Source organism: Sciurus vulgaris, assembly GCF_902686455.1.
Source record: "Sciurus vulgaris genome assembly, chromosome: 1".
NCBI classification, from domain to species: Eukaryota; Metazoa; Chordata; class Mammalia; order Rodentia; family Sciuridae; genus Sciurus; species Sciurus vulgaris.
In genome coordinates, this window is record NC_136461.1 from 4,358,418 (window position 1) to 4,377,930 (window position 19,513).

General features: G+C 45.4%; 1 pseudogene across 1 annotated transcript; it reads right to left on the bottom strand.

Moving 5' to 3' along the window:
• Positions 1–11,932: 11,932 nt before the first annotated feature.
• LOC306654537 (AP-1 complex subunit mu-2-like) lies at positions 11,933–13,516 on the bottom strand (annotated as a pseudogene). Its single transcript has 2 exons — positions 13,506–13,516; positions 11,933–13,233 (listed from the first exon to the last, which is right to left on the bottom strand). The product of its transcript is annotated as an AP-1 complex subunit mu-2-like (transcript).
• Between the last annotated feature and the right edge of the window lie 5,997 nt (positions 13,517–19,513).

Consider the following 19,513-nt stretch of genomic DNA (forward strand, 5'->3'; position numbering starts at 1 on the left):
GGCAGCACTTGGTACCTTGTCCCTTCTGCTGTGCACCAGCCATCTCGAGAGGCAAAGGGGAAGATGTGAAACGACTTTGACCTTGGTTTAGGCAGATCCCTCTCACTCTGAGTGCTTCAACATGTTGGCCCGGTACGTTCCGAGCACTGTGGAGTTTTGGCAGAGTGGCCGCTAAGTATTTTTAGTTCCTTCCTCCTTAATGTTTGCCAGAAAACCACAGTCATTACTCATGAGCAGGAGAAGTTTCCTACCTCCCAGTCTCCAGAAGAGTCCGGGCTCACCCTCAGATGCCCACTGAGGCACCTGTCCTGGGTTTCACACTGCCTTGGAAATCAGTGCCATGCTGATCCCTACAACGAATCAGAACATTGTGTATTTTTAAAATAGAATCGGCCTTAAGCTCTCTTCCTTAATTAATTCTTTTAAATTGTAGTACAGTATGCATATCTAAAATTCACCATTTTAACCATTTCTCAGTGCACAGTTTAGTGGCACTAAGTTCATTTGCACTGCCTTGTAGCCATCAGCACTGTCCCTCTGCAGAACTTCTCACCTTGCAAAACTGAAGCTCTGTCCCCATTAAACGTGACCTCCTTAGCCTCCCCCAGCCCCTGGCAGCCACATTTGCTATCTGTCTCTGTGACCCTGGCTGCTCTCAAGACCTCATATGAGTGGAATCGTACAGTATCCCGTCTCCAAGGTCCACCCACGGTGCAGCACCCTGGCTTTCCCCTCGGTTACTCACCTGATTGATAGACAACTACTAAATCAAAATGCAATCGCATCTTTTCTTTGAGGCAACTAGCTTCTGATGAGTCCTGCTAAGGAGAGCAGGGTCTGCTTTTGGAAAAAGGCTGGCATCCGAGGAGTGGGCCTAACCCAGGGCACACCTTGGCTCTTTCATGGGGTGGTCTGGGGAGCGCCCACTGGGCACCGCCCCGCCTGGGAGTGAGGAAACCCACAGTGTTAGGGCATAGTCCTCCTTCCACAAATAGTGGGACACTTTCCCCTGCCAAGGGGAAAGTTCCTGCACCCTCAGCATCTTCAATCCTGGTTCCCTGTGTGGATCTTAGTTTAATGGCAGTGCCTTCCAGACCGCAAGGGACGAGGCTCCCTCAGAAAAATCTCACTATCTGCGGAGGCATAATAGCCTGAAGGATCTAGTTCAGTAGACACAGGATTCTTTTGTGATGCACTTTCCAAATGAAGCGCACACTTTGGGATTAATTAAACTCTTTTCTAGCTGCCTGCCAGCGTAACCTTTCTTTTATGCTTCTTAGGGGGGAACACGAGTAAAAAGTCAAATCTATTATGTTCATGACTCGGAGGGAAAGATCTGGGACAAAATTACCTTACACACTGTTTTTCTCTTTAGAAAAAAATTCTGAGTACTGGATCAAATAGAGAGCTGTCTGAGCGATGTGTTCGCTGAGCAACAGATTCAACCCGGGACAGGAGTGGTTGGGGATTAAAGCAGTAGGAGCCGAGGGGAGTTGACACTGATGGCAGCGCGGACCCCCAGTTTCTTGGCACACTGGTGGGGGGGCGCTAAAGAGTTCATGGAAATTGAATTCTGGCTGTCTAAGCTTGGCCTGTGTTCTTGCCTCAGTCTTGCTGCGTTTTTGAGTGCATGACATTTAATTAATTTTACAGTTAATTCTTTTCACCGTTCCATTTTTGACAAAGTGTCACTCTCCGAGCTCTCAGCTGGTTGGGAAAAATCTGTCTCAGTCATTACCCTTGCTCAAGCACAGACAGGGTCATCTGGACCCAGCAGGAGACGCAGCGAGGAAGAGCAGCAGGCAGGGAGCAGAGACAAGATTCTAGCCTGTGGACAGTTTCCTGGAAGAGGCTGGGGCCAGAGGCTCCATCTCTGTGTCCCACGAGCACTGTCCACAGCTTCCCTTTTCCTGGCACCAGTGTCCAGGATCTTTGTTAAAACAAACAAACAAACAAACAAAAACTTGCTTTTTGGAGAACTTATGTATACAGAGACTTTAGATCAAAGTAATACACACTAAAAAGTAGAAAAGAGATAATAATGCTGAAAAGCCTCATGCTCACTCAGCCCTCCATCCCCAAAACAACTTTAATCATTTCTTGCTTTAATTCTTCTGGAATTTCCCCTGCTGCTCTAATAATTATACCTCTATTGTTTGCTTTATCAATTTTGGACAATATCTTTTGACTCCTAAATAGAAAGATGAAGATTTAGCTTCCATAAACCCCCTTCCTCGTTGTCCTCTCCTCTCTCTTTATTTTTATAATGGCTTTATTAAGATATAATTCACCTACCATATAGCTTACCCTGTTAAAGTTTGCAGTTCAGTGGTTTTAAGTATACCCATAAAGTTGTACAACCAGCTCCAGATCCAGTGTGCTCCATTCTCTAAACCCAGAACACACCTGTGCCCTGAAAAGGTAACCCCACCGACCATTATCACTCCCTCTTCATCTCCCCAACCCTCCATGGGCCTCAACCCCTGAGGCTAGTAATTCCCACTAACTTCTCCCATGTGTCTTGTCTTCCTCCTTTTTTTTTTTTTTTTTTTTTGGTGGTGCTGGGGATTGAACCCAGGGCCTTGTGCATGTGAGGCAAGCACTCTACCCACTGAGCTACATCCCCAGCCCCATCTTGTCTCTTTTCTTGTAACATCCTGTGGATATGAAGTGCCACTGATCATGTTTTTGGTTTGCATTTTCCTAGTTGTTAATGATTCTGAGCATCTTTTCATAAGCATATTGGTCACTTATGTGTCTTATTTGGAAAAATGTCTCTACAAATCCTCTGATATATATATGTATATATAAATTTTATATTTTATATTTATGTTTATTTATTATTGTGGTGCTGGGGATTAAACTCAGAGACTCATGCATGCTTAGGAAAGTGTTATACCACTGAGCTATACCCCTAGTCCTTGCCAACTTTTAAACTGGATTATCATTTTTTAAAATTTCTTTTTAGTTGTAGATGGGCACAATACCTTTATTTTATTTATTTATTTATATATGGTGCTCTTGATCAAACCCAGTGCCTCACACATGCTAGGCAAGCGCTCTACCACTGAGCTACAAACTCAGCCCCTGGATTATCAGTTTTTTAAGAGTTGAGAATTTAGCCGAGTGTAGTGGTGCATGCCTGTAATCCCAGCAGCTTGGGAAGCTGAGGTAGGAGGATGGTGAGTTCAAAGCCAGCCTCAGCAAAAGTGAGGTGCTAAGCAACTCAGTGAGAACCTGTCTCTAAATAAAATACAGAATAGGGCTGGGGATGTGGCTCAATGGTAGAGCCACAGTACCAATCCCCTAGTACCAAAAAAAAAAAAAAAAAAAAAAAGACAGTTGAGAATTCTTTCTGTATTCTGGATACTGGACCCTTGCCGGATATATGATTTGCATTCTATTTTCTGCCATTGTGATGGTGTCCTTGGAGTCACTGAAGTTTAAAATTTATCTATTTTTTTCTTCTGTCACTAATACTTTTCAATCATATCTAAGAACACATTGCCTGTCAATGCTTGGGGAAGCTATTTCCGTTTGCGTCTAAGATCTTCACAGTCTTAGCTCTCACGTTGAGCTCTGGCTGGAGCCCTGTTGAATCTATGGATCACTCTGGGGAGCTGCCATCTTAACGTTAAGTTTCCAGATCCATGAACGTGAATTCCACTCGTTTAGGTCTTGTCTATTTTCAATAGAGAATATCTTCAATGTTTTGTATTTTTTTAGTTTTTAAAAATGGATTGTTTTCTTAATTTCATTTTCCTATTGTTCATTGCTAGTGTATAGAAGTAAAATGATTTTCATACATTGATTTTATATCCTGCAACCCCGTTGAACTTATTCATTCTGAGAGTTGTATGTGAGCATATTCCTTAGGATTTCCTGTAAATATGATTATATCACCTGAGAATAGAGTCTGTTTTACCTCTTCTAGATGCTTTTTTTTTTTTTTTTTTTCTTGCCTAATTGCCCTGGCTCGAGCACAATGTCTAATAGTGTTGGAGAGGGTAACCGTTTTGATTTGCTCATGATTTTAGCAGAAAAGCATTCAGTCTTTCATTGTTAAGTGTGACGTTTCACTGTGGGTTTTTCAGAGATGGCCTTTGAGGTAGTTCCTCCCTACTTCTAGTTTGTTGAATGCTGCTAATGCCAACGGGTGTTGCATTTTGTCAAATGCTTTTTCTGTGTCTATTGAGATGGTCGTATCATTTTATCCTTTATTCAATTGTTATGGTGTATGACATTGATCGATGTTCATATGTTAAACCAACATTGCCATCCCAGGGTTAATCCCACTTGGTCACATAATACTTTTTATCCCACTTGGTCACATAATACTTTTTATATGAATCTGATTTGTTAGTGTTTTATTTGCTAGTATTTGTGAGTGTTGCTGGGCTTGGTCTGCTAGTATTTCATTGAGGGATACTGGTATGTCATTTTCTTGTGTTACCTTTGTCTGGCTTTGAAATCAAGGAATACGGGTCTTATAGAATGAGTTGGAAGGTGTTTTCTCCTGCTTTGTTTTTTGAAGGAGTTTTTGAAGAATTGAAGTTAATTCCTCTTTAAACAGTTGGTAGGAGTCAGTGAATTCGGGCTTGGACTCTGTGTGTGTGTGTGTGTGTGTGTGTGTTGGGGCAGTTTCTGGATGACTCATTCAGTCTGTTTTCTTGTTATAGGTATGTTAGATTACCTGTTTCTTCATGAGTCCCTTCTTGTGTTTTCTTTCTTCTCTCAATGTTTGATATTTACATTATTATTTTTAAATTCTTCTATCAGTCACTTTTCTAACTCTAAAGAATAGAATTCTATTTTGATTTATTTTATATCGGTTGTTCACAATTTCTTTCTTTTTTTTTTTTTTTTTTTTTTCAGTTCTGGGGATTGAGCCCAGGGGTGCTCTACCACTGAGCAGCATCTGCAGCCCTTTTTATTTTTTGAGACAGGCTCTGGCAGATTTGCTGAGGTTGGGCTCAAACTTGTGAGCCTCCGCCTCAGTCTCTGGAGTAGTTGGGATAACAGGCATGTGCCACCACGCCCAGGGAACTGTCCACAATTTCATTTGCCCTCTGCTTTGTTAGACAAAGACCTTTACACCCCACGCTTTCCTTCCCTGTTCACCATCATAACATCTGTCGGCAACACTCTCACAAGGTCAAGATCAGAAACATTTGCATTCTGTCCCGCAGATGCAACCAAGTCTTGGGTGCTACGTCTAGTTTGAATTTAAAAGTTAAAAACCAACGGATGGCTTCTCATTATAATGACTAACTCAGGAGTGTTCAACGCCTGACCAGATGGTGAAATCTGTGCTATTTTTCCAAATATTAAAAAAAATGTTATGTTCCCTAGATTGCCACACATTAGCACATACTTTGGCCGCTTTGCTTTGGGCCATTGTTTCCTGTACACTTTTTGTCGTATTTCTTGGCGTCTAATTGCCTTTCTTGCCTTTCAAGCTCTTCATCATTCTGTCTGTTCTATCAAGTCTCCCTTTTCTCTAGGGGTCTTCCTCCAAGACCTTTCTACCTACCTGCTCCAAACTGGATGATTGATCCTCCACACCCAGCAGCTCCTTGGAAGTGACTCTCTCTGTGCCATCGCTAACCATTGGACAACACCTCTTCCCTTGCTGTGTCACCTCAGGTGCTCTGAGTTCTGGCTCTACCTCTCTCCTAGTGTTTTCTTTCCAAACCATTTCATCTTCTAGTTTTTCTTCTTGTCATTATGGAACTTGGCCTTACCTCAGCTTTCCTCTCCCTCAGAAGAAGAGTCCAGATCTTTCCAGAATATAACATCAGCAGAATTTAGAAGACAATGAGCTCATATTGAAAATGTGCCTCAAAATCCCAGGAGAAAGAGGTGTGACATAAAATCAAGGAATTGATTTCATTGTTAATTTCTTGTGACTTTTCCCTAGTTTTGACTAATTATCCATTCTGCAGGCTAGATTAATTTTTGAATTTAATATCATTGTATAGGGTTCAATCAGAAAGAGGGATAATCAAGGTTAAAATTGTTACACAATGAAGTTGTAGTTTTTCCTTCCCTACCTAAAATGGAAATGCTAAAAATTTACTTCTTTAACATTAAAATGAATCCAGATATTGATAAGTCTATCAGCAAGTATTTAAGGGAGATAATTTAATGCATAATCCCTGCTGAGCACTTATTAAACATAAGGCTGCCTACGCACTCGTGGGCAGAATTTGTATTTGAATTAGGTGCTCCATTGGAAATATTTTGGCTTCATTCAACACAGTTTTTTAAAAAGGAAAAACAAACTGGATGCAGAAATCTCCTTTGCAAGAGGAAAAAAACATCATTTTATTACAAGCAGCAAATCCAGCAATCAGGCTCTTCCACCCATCCTTAGGGGCTGTGTGGGCGCTCAGGTGCTGACGGATCTCATGATGTCTTACTCCATCCCAAGAAGCAAACAGTGGTGGCTCAAGTGTTTGGCTTTGCGTTGCAATTAAAATTAGGGTAAATCGAGGCAGGTAAAAAATAAATCTTATAAAAATTAAGATATTCGGTATCACATGTGACTTCCAAGATTTTTAAGAGTTAATTTTGCCTTCATCGGCATAAGCCTTTGGGCAGCATGCAAATAGCTACAAGAAAAATTACCAGCTCCTAAAATGCTTTCTTTGCCTTCATTCCCTCAGGTGGTAAATAAGGAAGACAACCTATCTTCTCCCTCCTTCCAGCTGAAATGGTTAATAGTTCCAGGCAAGGGGGCTAGTCACTATTTGCCGAGCAGAGTTAAGTACAGACAGATGCCATCCTAACGGCATCCTAACTTGAAATTGACACATCATGGGTTTCCCCTCTTAATTTACAGTGCAATAAAAACGGTAATAAAGGTAGGTGCACTTCACCCTTCCAAAGAGTTACCATTTTTACGGTTTTGACAAGTCCACACTCCCGATTTTACCCTCACACTGTCCCAGGCTCAAGTGTTTAATATTTAACAATCTGTATTCTATAAATAATAGATGTGCCTGTCTTCACAACTGAACATCAGCAGCAGATTTTATTGTTGACAAGAGTGATAATGTTCTCTCACCTTCTTAACTTTTTATGTTACTGTTAATTTCCCCTTTGTGGCTGAGAGTCCAGGGAGGGGTTTGGGTCGTTCTGGAGAGAAATGAGCTGTAATAATCCAATTGGAACGGAGTACGGGGAGCCTCGGTAACTTGATGATCGTTCCAGCAGTTTGAGGTCACACAGGCAGATGCTGGAGTCGGGAGGAGCCGTCCTCCACCTTCCTGTCCCAGTGAGGCAGCTGCAGATCTCCATCGGACAGACGCTGGTTAATGCCCACTATGTGCAAAAGAAGGAACTTTGGGACAGGTGTCTGCACAAGGATTTAGCCAAGGTCATGCAGCTAATTCTTTGCAAAGTCGATGAAATTCAATTCAATTCGATAAATGGTTGGAAAACATTAAGAAACAGAATCCCAGCTTTCCAAAAGTTTAGATCATCTGAGTCCCTTTGCTGAAAATTCTTACAAAGGAACTTTTGGTTATATCGGACCAAGCACATTGCCTCCTTCTGCCATCCATACAGGCTGTTCCCTGGACCTGGGGAGCTCTCCCCACGAAGTCCCCACTGAGCTAGCTGGAACAGCAGCTCTCCCACTGCTGTCCCCACAGCAGCAAGGCATTCCCTGCCCCCTCTCCTTGCTTGCCAACTGTCCTACTTCTACTTGCTGTTTCCGTCTTTCCCACTGGAATGCGAGACCCCATGATGGTGGGACATGTCTCTTTCATTACTGGATGCCTGGAGCCAAGAACAGTGCCTGAGCTGGTGTAGAAATGCACATACCAGTGGGTTCACAAGCGAATACAGAGCAAGGCAACTGATCTGATGGCGATCACAATACTATGGGAGGCGGATGCCTCCGGTCTCCTCTCCTCGTGACCTCCCACAGGGCCAGCTTTCGTTTCCTCGGCACTTCATACAGCTATTTCTTGGGATACTCAGTGTTCTCCCTCTCTGGAGGGCAACTTGGGGTTCCCACTCTGAGCTGATTACCCAGCAAATCCTTAGAGGTTTTTGGGAGGTGGAAGAAGCCAGCTGGGTGAATGGAGACCAGTGTTTAGAATTTGCAAAGCATTTTTCCTCACCAGCTGGGAGCACTGCCTTGATGCTGTAGTGTCAGGTTGTCCGGTGCTGTTTCTAAGTGTGATCTACCCTCTACTCAAAAGTTGACATGCATCTCCCTCTTGCTTCCAGCACGCAGAGTGAAAGCAGTCCAGTTCCATCGGTTGAGTACAGTGGGTCCAATAGGCTCTGTGAACCCAAATGAGAAATAATGTAGAAAACAAAACGAGAACATTTAAGCCTCCGTGTTAAATTGCCAGAGCTTGCTTTTGAAACTCCTGCAACATCAAGCGAGGGTTCTGCAGTATAGAATGAAAATGAATGGCCAGGCCAGCAGAGAGCTCTGCAGACATACGGAAGATAAAGGGCAGGTGGCAGTTGCTCCACCTGCCACTTCCGGGGGATCTTGTATTTCCTAGAGAATTTTTACAGGTATTCTCTGATCTTCGTGACAAACCATGAGTTGGTATGATTATATACATTTTTAGATGAGGAAAGAGAAGCTCACAGAGCCATGCGATTCGCCCAATGTCACCATCCAATATTGGCAGGGGCAGGACTGGAATCCAGGCCTGGCCATTGATCTAGCGTTTTTTGGTAGGATGTTCCCAAATTGCAAAGTCAAGCTGTAAGCCAGAGTGAAGGCAGCTGAGGAGTTTCTGCTGATCCCATGGTACGGACAGCCAAATAGGAGTTTGGAAACAAACCCTCTCACCTTCCCTCTCGGGTTTCCTTTTCCCTTTTGTACAATTTACTGCTGACTATGTGATAGTTTGGAGAATTAGGCCCCACTGGGGCTTCAGCCTGTTGTCATGAACATGTCCCGAGGATCCCAGATCTTGTTAAACGACTGTGTAGCGTTTAATTGTGTCTTTGGGGAGGCCTGCTGGGGGGAGCGAGGGCAGGACTGGGTGTGAACTGGGAGGAGAGGCTCCCTCCTGGGTCCTGTGTGTGGAGGGAGGGCCCCTCTGTCCTACGCTGGGTACCAGGCTGGCCTCACCAAGTGCTGCTCTGCCTTGGGTGCCTACCAAGTCTGATGCTGGGGGACAGTGTGGCCAGCCAAGGCTCTGGAGGGCCACTATTGCCCCTCGGTGTGGGCAGCCTCTTTGCTCCTTATCCCCCGTTCCCAGCTCTGACCAGGAATACGCTTGGTCTAGTTCCAGATGCCCCAGCTCTGCCGGAGCCGATCCCTCCCTTCCCAGGGTCTGTCGGCTGTCTTCACCCAGAGAAAGTGACCTCTGAGGAAAGGTGTAGAAAATGAGGGGATTCTTCTCTCCTGCCCTTGACGCCAGCAGCTTGTGTTCCCTGGGGCAAGTAGCTTCTCTTTCCCAGGCAGGGTTTCCAGCCCTGGACAGTAGGAAACAGCCTGGTGACCTGTCACCTTGGGCTGTAAGAAAATGAGATCTGCTACATGGGTGCTGACTTGGCACCTGCATTCATATGCAATTCCAGGCTACTACCGCTTCCCTTCAAATCACAGGAGCACATCAGTGAACAGAAGACAGTCACTTAGATGGATGGGCCACCAGACTGTGGGACCCTGAGAAGGGACTTCGTGTGCTTCGGAGCACACATTTGGTGAGCTCAGCAACATCACTAAGCATCCAGCTGGATTGCTGTAAAGACTCAAACTTTCATTTCAAACTGTCAGGTAGGCTAGCCTTTAGAGGGGCCACTCCTCCATCCTATTTACAAGGAATCTTCATTGGCACATTAAAAGATGTCACGCCAAAAGAACAGTTGGTTTTATCTCAGGCATACAAACACTGAAAAAGCCAGACTCAATTTTGACTAGTGTTTAAAAAACAACAATGCTGGGCATCTTTGCCACTGTTTTCCTCTGCAGAGAAACTTTGCACCAGAGGGAAAGAGTTTTGGTATTGCCATTTAGCCATTAGAAATCGTATAGGACACATGACTGTTTTCTGCTTGCCGTAGCAACTGGACATGTGTGTGTAACTGGCTGAATGCCCACAGTGACATGCGTGGACAGGATCCCCTCTGCTTCGTGTGTGCATGTTAAGTAAACAGAGCCCATTTCAAAGTAAAGAAAACTCCAGATAGGGTCCTAGAAGGTGGAGTCTCAAAGAAAGGTCCCCTCCCGCCATGTCCAACTTTCTCCAGTTTACCTCTCACAAAGGTAAAGATTAGGAGGGGAGCTGAGAACCTGGAGCAGCAGCTCAGATGGAGCGTGCATCCATTAGCGTCACCTGGGGGTCTTGTTGCCACAGACCACTGGGCTCCTCTCTAGGCGTTTCTGACTCAGCAGGGTGGGAGCGGGGCCCCAGACTCTGCACGTTTAACAAGTTCCCAGATAATGCTGATGCAGCTAGCCCAGGGACCCCACTTTGAGAACCATTGATCTAGAGGGCCATTCCTTTAGAAAAGCGTGTGCGCCACCCACTTAGTGACACCCCCTCTTCTGACACATCTGGTTTCTCAATATTCTAAAGGTATTTCAGACCTAGCCACATTTAGCAAATACAATAAAATAACCCCTCAGAAATCAACTCGTGGCTCTCTCCTTCGGGCACCTAAGCCACAGTGAGGCCGTCAGGAATAATAGGCTGTGTTTGGGCTTCACTTCAGTTCCCTGCTAAAGCCACTGACCACCAAGTTATTAACCTTCACCAGGCTTATTCCTGACGCACCAACAGCAGAGTAAGCGGAAAGCAGACTCTTGATTATGTTTCTGTGATGTAGCAGAGAAGCTCCAAGTTCACGTTCCAAGTGAAAAGAGAACCGTCTTTTGAAGGGGTCAGCTTCCCTGGGGGAGAGCTGGCCAAGACAAGGCCACTCAGCAGCAGGTCTAATCTTCCTCCACAACACGCTCACCCTCCTCGGAGTCATTCTTGGTTCTTCCCTCTCCCCCACCCCACCTCCGGGTCTAGTCTGCGGCTGCTCCTGGCTGCTCCTGGCTGCTCTGTCCTCATCCTCAATCCAAAACCTGATTCTCTCTCACTACCCCTATCGATCTCACTCTGGGCAACCTGGCGTCACGGCCTGCCTGGACTGTGCAGCTGCTTTGTGGCTGGTCTGCCTGCTTCCCCCTTGCCCACCCCCACCTCCCCTGCAATTGTCTTTCTTCACTCTTTGGCCAGATTCAGGACTGCAGATTGTGTCCCAGATCATTGTGCTTCGTCCCCCACTGATGACCTTCCATGCAGCAAAGTCCCCTTCATTGGTTCTACTTACCCCTGTTGATGCTGAGTGCCTCTCCTACACTCTCCTTTGCTACTCAGCTATAGTAGTTTAGCCTCTCTGCTCTTCCTCTGATGCACAGGGAAGCACTTACCTCAGGACCTTTGCACTGACTGTTCCCCCAGAATCCTTATGACTCCTTCCTCAACTGCTTTGGTCTTTGTTCAAGTACCCTCTAAGGGTTGTCTTTTCTGATTGCCCTTTTAGAATTTTTTTTTTTTTTTTTTTTGATTCATCATTTAAAGCTCAGAGTAACAGGCCAGAGGGACCTCTGAGTTCAGCAGCTGTGAAGAAGGAGGGGTCCCCAATACACCCTAAGGCAGGTCACTGCAAGAAGGCACTCATGAGGGGGGCTTCAAGGCCCTCTGATATTTCTTCTTATGAAATAGGGGTGGGGAACCCCAAGAGTAAGGGAGGCAAAGAGACCATCAGGAGGAGGGGGTTGAGTGCTGAGAGTAAGAAACTTGCTAAGTCAGTGGCCTGCCCACACACACACATACACACACACACACGCACGCACGCACGCACGCACACGCAAGCACACGCATGCACAAAACACCCCACCACACCTCCAGCCTCTCTAAAACATGCAGTGGGGCCCTGGGGAGAGGGCGCCCCATGTTCAGACCCCTACTTCTTCTCCCATCTGGCTGGTTTGAGGCTGATCATCCCCACTCTGGGTGATATACGAACCCAGGGCAGGGCCTGGTAACTGCTTTTCTCAATGATCTTCGTATGAGGGACCTGGATGCCAGAGACGGTGAGGTAGGGAATCTCAAACTTGACCCCAGTGGGGGGCCAGCCATCTACCTCTTCCTTCTCCACACTGGGGAGGCCAGAGTGGGCTCACGTCAGGTACTCCTTGCCTCCGGGAAGAATCTGATACTCCAAACAATGACATTCTTTTTTGGCACATACTTGGCACTGCCCACGCTGGTCTTGAAGTGTGGGGAGTTGACATTGCTGGATATGGGAACAGATATGTCCATGTCATTAGCCACTGATGGCTTCTTAAACTGGCCCTTGGCCTTGACCATATTCTCCACTAGGCTATGGGAGAATTTCTCAATGACAGATTCAATCCAGATCGGCAGCATGACCTGGGTGTGGAGGCGGTAGGACATAAGCTCCAAGTCACCATCAGGCAGGATGAAGGAGATGGCGCGGTCGTTGTCAAAGCGTGAGAGTCACATGCACTAGTGGAATTTGACATCCTCCAGCTCCATGACCTTGTTCTTGCTGCCTGAAAATCTAGTGAGCTCAAAGAACACGCGGTCATTGGGGCCAAGTTGCTGCTCAGGCCTCCCGGAGAGAAACACCTTGAGCTTGATGGTACCCATGATCTTGCTCGGCAAGACGCTGCCATTGGCATTGGCCAGCAGGTTGCACACTCTGACATCAACGAAGACCTCACTCTTCTTATACTCGATGCCCTCAGAGCGCCAAGACACCACATTAGTTACGGTGGGTGGCACCCATGACTTGCCAGTCTCCAGCTTGTTGCCCTGCTGCGTGATGTTCTCCTGTAGGAGCTTGCTGTCCGGGGTCTGTGGGAAACCACAGTCCTTGAGCTCATCCAGCAGCTCATAGACAATGACAATGCTCTCCTCCTCCAGCTCCTTGAAGGATTCACAGAAGACCTCCACAGTCTTGTAGAGGAAGGACTGTAGCACGGAGGCATTGGTGGTCTTCAGTGTGGTGGCCACCAAGTAGAGGTTACTGTGTTTGGTCCACAGGAAGTAGACCTGGCCATGGCTCAGCAGTGGTGCCAGGGCACCCTCCTCTTCCCGTTGTGTGAGCAGAGGCATGAAGTGGTTGGTCTCGCTCATGGCCACTTCACCCTTGTGGTTGTGGCTGATCAGGGGCTTGCCCTTGACGTCAAGAATGAAGACCGCCAAGGTGGACGTGGTGAGGCACGTGGACCTGGGAGGTGGACAGGGAGACCCAAGAGGTGACTAGAAATTGTTTTTGAAACTGGAATCCAAGCTGGGTATGGTGGTGCATGCCTGTCATCCTAGAGACTCGGGAGACTGAGGCAGGAGAATCCCAATTCAAAGCCAGCCTCAGTAATTTATTGTGCTGTAGCACATATCAGAATTCCATTCCTCTTCACGTCTGGATGACATTACGCTGTGTGAGTATACCATGTTCAATGTGCCCATCTGTCCATCTGCGGACGCCTGAGTTGCCTGCACCTTTTGGTCATTGTGAACAACACTGCTATGAACGTGGGCGTGCAAATATCTGTTGGGGACCCTGCTTCCCACGCTTTGGGAGCTACACCCAGAAGGAGGCTTGCAGGGTTGTACGGTATTAGTCCGGTCTGTTGAAGAACTGTGTTCTGCAGTCGCTGTACCAGTGTACCTTCCCGTCAGCCTGCAGGAGGGCTCTGGTTTCTCCACATCTTGCCAATGCTTGCTATCCTGTTGTTTTCTCCTGTTTTGATGACAGTCATCCTGGTGGGCATGGAGGGGTTCTATCCTGAATTTTTATGGCATCTAACTCCGTGGATGCTTCCTTCTCAAAACTTTCTTTCCTTCGCGTTCTCCAGTATTATTTTCTACTTTTCTGGTTTTCTTTTTCCCTCGGTCTCTAAACACCCCATCAATATTGGCGTCTCCCAGGCTGCGTCACACATGTCCCTTGCTCTGGAAGCTCACGTGGTCCATGTGGTCACACAGAGCCTATTAAGATTCTGCCCAGTCCTGGACCTTACCTCCCACCTGAAGAGCAGGGATTCTCAGATCTCTACCTATCTAGACCCTGTTCCTGAGCTCTTTTCCAGCAATCCGCTAAAACCAGAAGCTCAAACACCAAATAAAACAAAAAACAAGAGAGCTAGTATTTGTGTCAGGCACTTGAAGTGAGGGGTTTATGAAGTCTTTGTCATTGAAGTGAGGGGTTTATGAAGACTTTGTCACTGACTTTTTTTTATGGTACTACAATTGAACCACTGAGTCACATCTTTATTTGTTTATTTACCTATTTATTTTTTCTTTAAGACAGTTTAAAAAAACACAATAAACTAGACTGAAAATCTTTTTAAAAATTCCTTTATTTTATTTATTTATTTTTATGTGGTACTGAGGATCGAACTCAGTGCCTCACACGTGCTAGGGAAGCACCTCTACCCCTGAGCCACAAACACAGCCCCTTAAGACAGGGTTTGCTAAGTCACTAAGATTGGCCCCAAACCTGCCATCCTCCTGCCTCAGTATCCTGAGTAACTGGGATTATAGGATTACACTGTGCCCGGCTCACATTTTTTTTTTTTTTTAATTGCAGTGCAGGAACTTGAACCCAGGGCCTTGAGCACACCAGACAGGTGCTCTAGGGCTGGGCTACACCCCCAGCCCCACGCATTGTGTCGAATCCTTCCATGTCCTCACCAATCCTACAAGGCAGGTTCTATCATTAATCCCACATTGCCACTGAAGAAACTGAGGATTCAAGAGGTCACTTAAGGTGTCAGAGAATATATCCATTTAGTACTTGTTTGATGAATGAATGTGTGAACTGCCTGCATTTCGTACAGTGTTCATTCATGATCAAATACTGATGGCTACCTACCCACTGACACACGTGTGTATGGATGGAGGCTTCCACTGAAGAGGATAATGGGATTCATGTTATCTTACAGCTAAACTCTTATGACTAATAACATTTGTAGGGAGAATCCCCCAGGATGTGAGATCTGGCGCTCCCTTCCCCCATCCCTCACCCACATGGGTAGAAATGGTAGAGAAATAATTCTCAGTGGCTAAGAGGGGACATAAACTTTTATATTCACTATTACTCAAAATATTTAACATTGGCCAATACCTTGTGTCTTTTCTTTTTCAGAGAGTTATCTTCCTCTAAAGATAACTATTATTTGAATAACGATAATTAATTATCGTTTTTCAGGACTCTTTTTTTTTAGGGATTGAACACAGGGCCTCCTACATGCTAAGCAGGTGCTCCACCACTGAGCCACATTTCCAGCTGCCCACAAGCACTAAGCTTAGGAACACCAGCTACATTATAAAATAATGTTAAATAAAGCAACTTCAATGGCAAGATTTAAAAAATGAACATTTTTTCATAGACCTGAATTCATAGAATTCCTCCAACCACAACTGGGCATTAAATACTAGGAATATAAGTAAATGACTCTGCACAAGTAAAATAAAGAACTTACTAATCTTGACATACTTTGTGAGTTTTCATTTATACCCAAGCTAAATCTGGAGTATAATAATAAAAGGACACTCCAGATTTAGTTTGGATATAAATGAAAAACTTTTTTTCTACTTTGAAGTAGATACTCATTAGCTACTTCCATGAACTTTCTAACAGTTGTTCATTAGCTATTTCCCCAACTTTGTAATCTATAAAATATGTAACATTATTCTTTCTTTGGTATTTTATGCCACACTGTTGTAAAAGTCCTACAAAGAATCTGGGCTACAGTACAGAAAATGTCTCTTTTTTCTTTGAAAATAACCAAGTCAATTAAAAAAAAACAAAACAAAAAAACAATACATTTTTAAAACTAGGTAGTTCATGAGTGTTAAAAAATATCTAAAAGTATGGAGGGGTTTCGGGAAAGGTCCTTCCCACTCCTCTCTGGGCCCCGTAGGGCCTTAACTCAGAGACAGCCTTACCTGCTCCACTCGTGTATTGCTTTGCTTTATGCCCTGTAATCACAAGCATTTATAAATCTCCACACTACCCCTGCCTACCCCGCCCTGCTTAAAAAATGGCACTACCTTGTGCTGCACCTGGCTTTTCTCACTTTGCCGTGCGGGTTGGCAGCTGTTCCGTGTCCATCCACGGAGAGCATCCTCGTCCATCTTCATGGGCAAACCAGCACTGCGTCAACTTTTCTGCCCAAGCGCTTGGGATGGCAGAAGCGCATCTGTAGCAAGGACACAATTCATTTGCAGTCTTCCATTTTGTTGGCATGTCATGCCAACTTTCCATTCTGCTTCCTAATGCACTTCTGCAGATTTTAATATAAAAATCATATTTTAGGGGTTGTGGCTCAGTGGTAGAGCGCTTGCCTAGCACGTGTGAGGTGCTGGGTTCCATCCTCAACACCACATAAATAAATAAAATAAAGGTAATGTGTTTATTTGCAACTAAAAAAAATTTAAAAATCATATTTTAAAACAGAGGCTGTAGGCGGATATACCTTGTTCATCCTGAGTCTTATGCGCTGCAGATATGTGAACCTCCATTTAGAGGGTGGACTTGCCACCTTGAATCCTGGAAATGTGGAGGGGAAGGCAGGGTGGGGATGATTAGTCCTTTCTAAAGATGTAGTGATGGCTGCTCAGCAATGTCAAGTGACCTATCCCTGGTGACACAGTGAGGATGCAGCTGGGGGAGCATCCAGCACCCTACTGTGGCCCGGTGACTTGTCCCACTTCTCTGAGCATAGGGACTTAGGTCTGCCACGACCATATGTGCATACCCAAGAAGATAGAAATCCAGGATCTAAAGGATGATCCACACCAGGGTTTACTGGAAAGGAAGAAAGACCTGGAAAACAGTGCCTTTATTGACTTGGCAGAAAATGGCACCACAGTAGTGAATTTTAATGTGTAAGAACAGTTCACATTTTTCATAGGATCAATTATGTCCTCTGAAATTCACAAGGTGAAGCCCAAACATTCAGTATCTCAGAACCTGACCATGTTTGGAAATAGGGCTTTGAAAGAGGTGATTAGAAGGTTGAAATGGGACTGCTGTGGTGGGCCCTAAATCTATCCTATGGGTCCTCTTAAGAAGAGGAAGAGATGCCAGGGATGTCCATGCAGAGGTAAGTCCACGGGAGGACACAATCACAAGGTGGCCATCTGCCAGGCAAAGAGAGATGTGAGGAAAAACCAAGCCTCACAGCACCTTCATCCTGGACTCCAGCCTTTAGGACTGTGAGACAATACATTTCTGTTGTTTAAGCCTCCCATTCTGTGACATTTTGTTATGGCAGCCAAAGCAAACCAATACAGTATGCATTTCAAGGGCCACTTTTAATTCTCTTCTAGGTGTTTTCTTGCCTTCACAGCAATCTGGTTCCTTTGAATAGGACTGGACTGGGCATTCATTCATTCATTCATTCATTCATTCAGTATTGTACACTGTTGTGTGCTTGTCCCATGGAGGGGGCTGACAAGTCCCCTGCATTCTGGAGCTACTGTCTAATTATTCCACCTCCAGAATGACCTGCTTCCTCATGTCCTCCTTGAATGAGATACTGCAGGAAAAAAAAATACATTAAACATAAATTAATGATCCAAGTCAGGATTTATGGGTAGTTCCAAATGTTTTGCTTTAAATACAAGCTTCCCTTGCAGGTTGCCTTGTGTGTTACAGGATTGAAGAAGAAGTCACTGAGGTGGGTTATACTCATGCTTCCCCTCACTGTCAAAGTGTTCTGAGCACCTGGCAGAGCCAGTTTTGAAGCTTGCAGCTCTGATGGTGATCGGAGCTATTGATTTGCTTGCATGTGTCTTTCCAGAGACTACCCTGGCTCAGAGAGGAGCTCAGACTCTACCAGTCCCGCTAGGATGGTTTCACCTAGAGGCTGGGAGGACAGGGGTGAGACTGAACCGGGAGCAGGTGTGTGGGTCAGTGTCTAGCAGACCCCACCCTGTTTCCCAGACCCTTTTACACTCCTGGGTGCCAGAAAGAGATAAAAGAGCCCCCTGGGAGTCCCAGCCAGACTCCTCTGCCTCCCCAACGTCACTCTCTGATTGTGCTCTCTGGATGTTTTCAGGAAAGCCTCAGTGGCTCATTGCAGATACCCATCATTAACGTGCCTTTCACGCTTCTTAATTCCTCCAGAACTTTAACCATCATCGCAAACACAGAAGGGGTATGATTCCTGGAGAAAGCCATTCATCATGACCGTACCAGCCTCCATCTCCAGCGCAGGAATTACTTCAATTGCCAATGGGAAGAGGGAGCCAACAGGTATTTTTAAAGAGGCTCTATCCACTAGAGGATCGAAAAGAAAATATCCCCTTTGAGCATTTAGTCACACACATCAAAGGAAACAACAGTTTCAATCTTCATTTGCATCGTGCAGGCATTAGATGTGGTCCAGTTACACTGAGCTCCGCTTGAAAAGGCAGAAGTGCCAGTACTTTTCAAGCCTTGATGGAGACAGAGAGAAAATGCAGCCAGGCAAATAATATATCACCCTGCCAAGGCATTTTCCATTTTTAAAAGGACAGAACAATTTTACATTATTTCTGGAGACTCTTTGCAGCAAATACCCCTTGACATTTGTTCTAGCACCCTGGCTGGCCCTCCTCAAAGTGCTGGCTGGTCCCAGCCTACTGCTCCTGGGTGTGCGCCAGGGACCATATTCTGCCTCTGGGTCTTGAACCTCCAGATGTGAGAAGGGCAAGTGGCCCCCCCACCTTTTTTTTTTTTTTTTTTTCCCCAGAGTGCAGGCAGATGGAACTCGGCTCTGCAGAAGTGGTCAATTAAAATGCCACCCTGATGCAAAGAACATGGTGTTTCAGGTCACCTGAAGATGCTTGGTGGAGACACAACACTCAGGGCTTGGAGTTGCTAGAATGTAAATGCAAGGAAGGGGTTTTGTGGTGAAGGCCCTGGGGGCTTCCGAGGGCTTAGACTTGATGGTGAACTCCTGGGGAAAGAGGGAAACAGACGCCACTTCTGGAATAAATTAGTGCCGATGACTAGTAGGGAGGGTGACCAATGAACAGGTCTTCCCTGGATCTGGAGAGTCAAGAATGGGGTATGTGGTAAATTCCCACGCTGGTCTTCCTAAGGTGGTTCGTGCACACTCCTCTTGTCCAGAAGGCGAACCGTGGGTTTCATTGTTTCTAATCCTCAGCCCTGGCTGGCCTGAAAAATCTCAGGGTGCTGAATGATTAATTCCGACCTGCCCTAGAAAACGTTAGTCAGCTGGCAAAAGGAAATAGCCCAACACGAAGGCAAAAGAGCAAATTGACTTTATCTGTGAGTGATTATGTTTGACAAGATGAAAAAGAAAGAAATCTTTGTCACTGGAGAAAATGGTGCTTTGAGAAATCTTTGCACAAGTCTTAGAACTGTGCTGTACACTGTTTGAATTAAAAAGGAAATAATCCCCGCCCCCTTTCCCCTCCCAGATAAAAAGCAGAGAAACAAAACTTTATTTTCATTCGTTGACTAAGGGAGAGTTTGGCAAATCAGAGCAGGA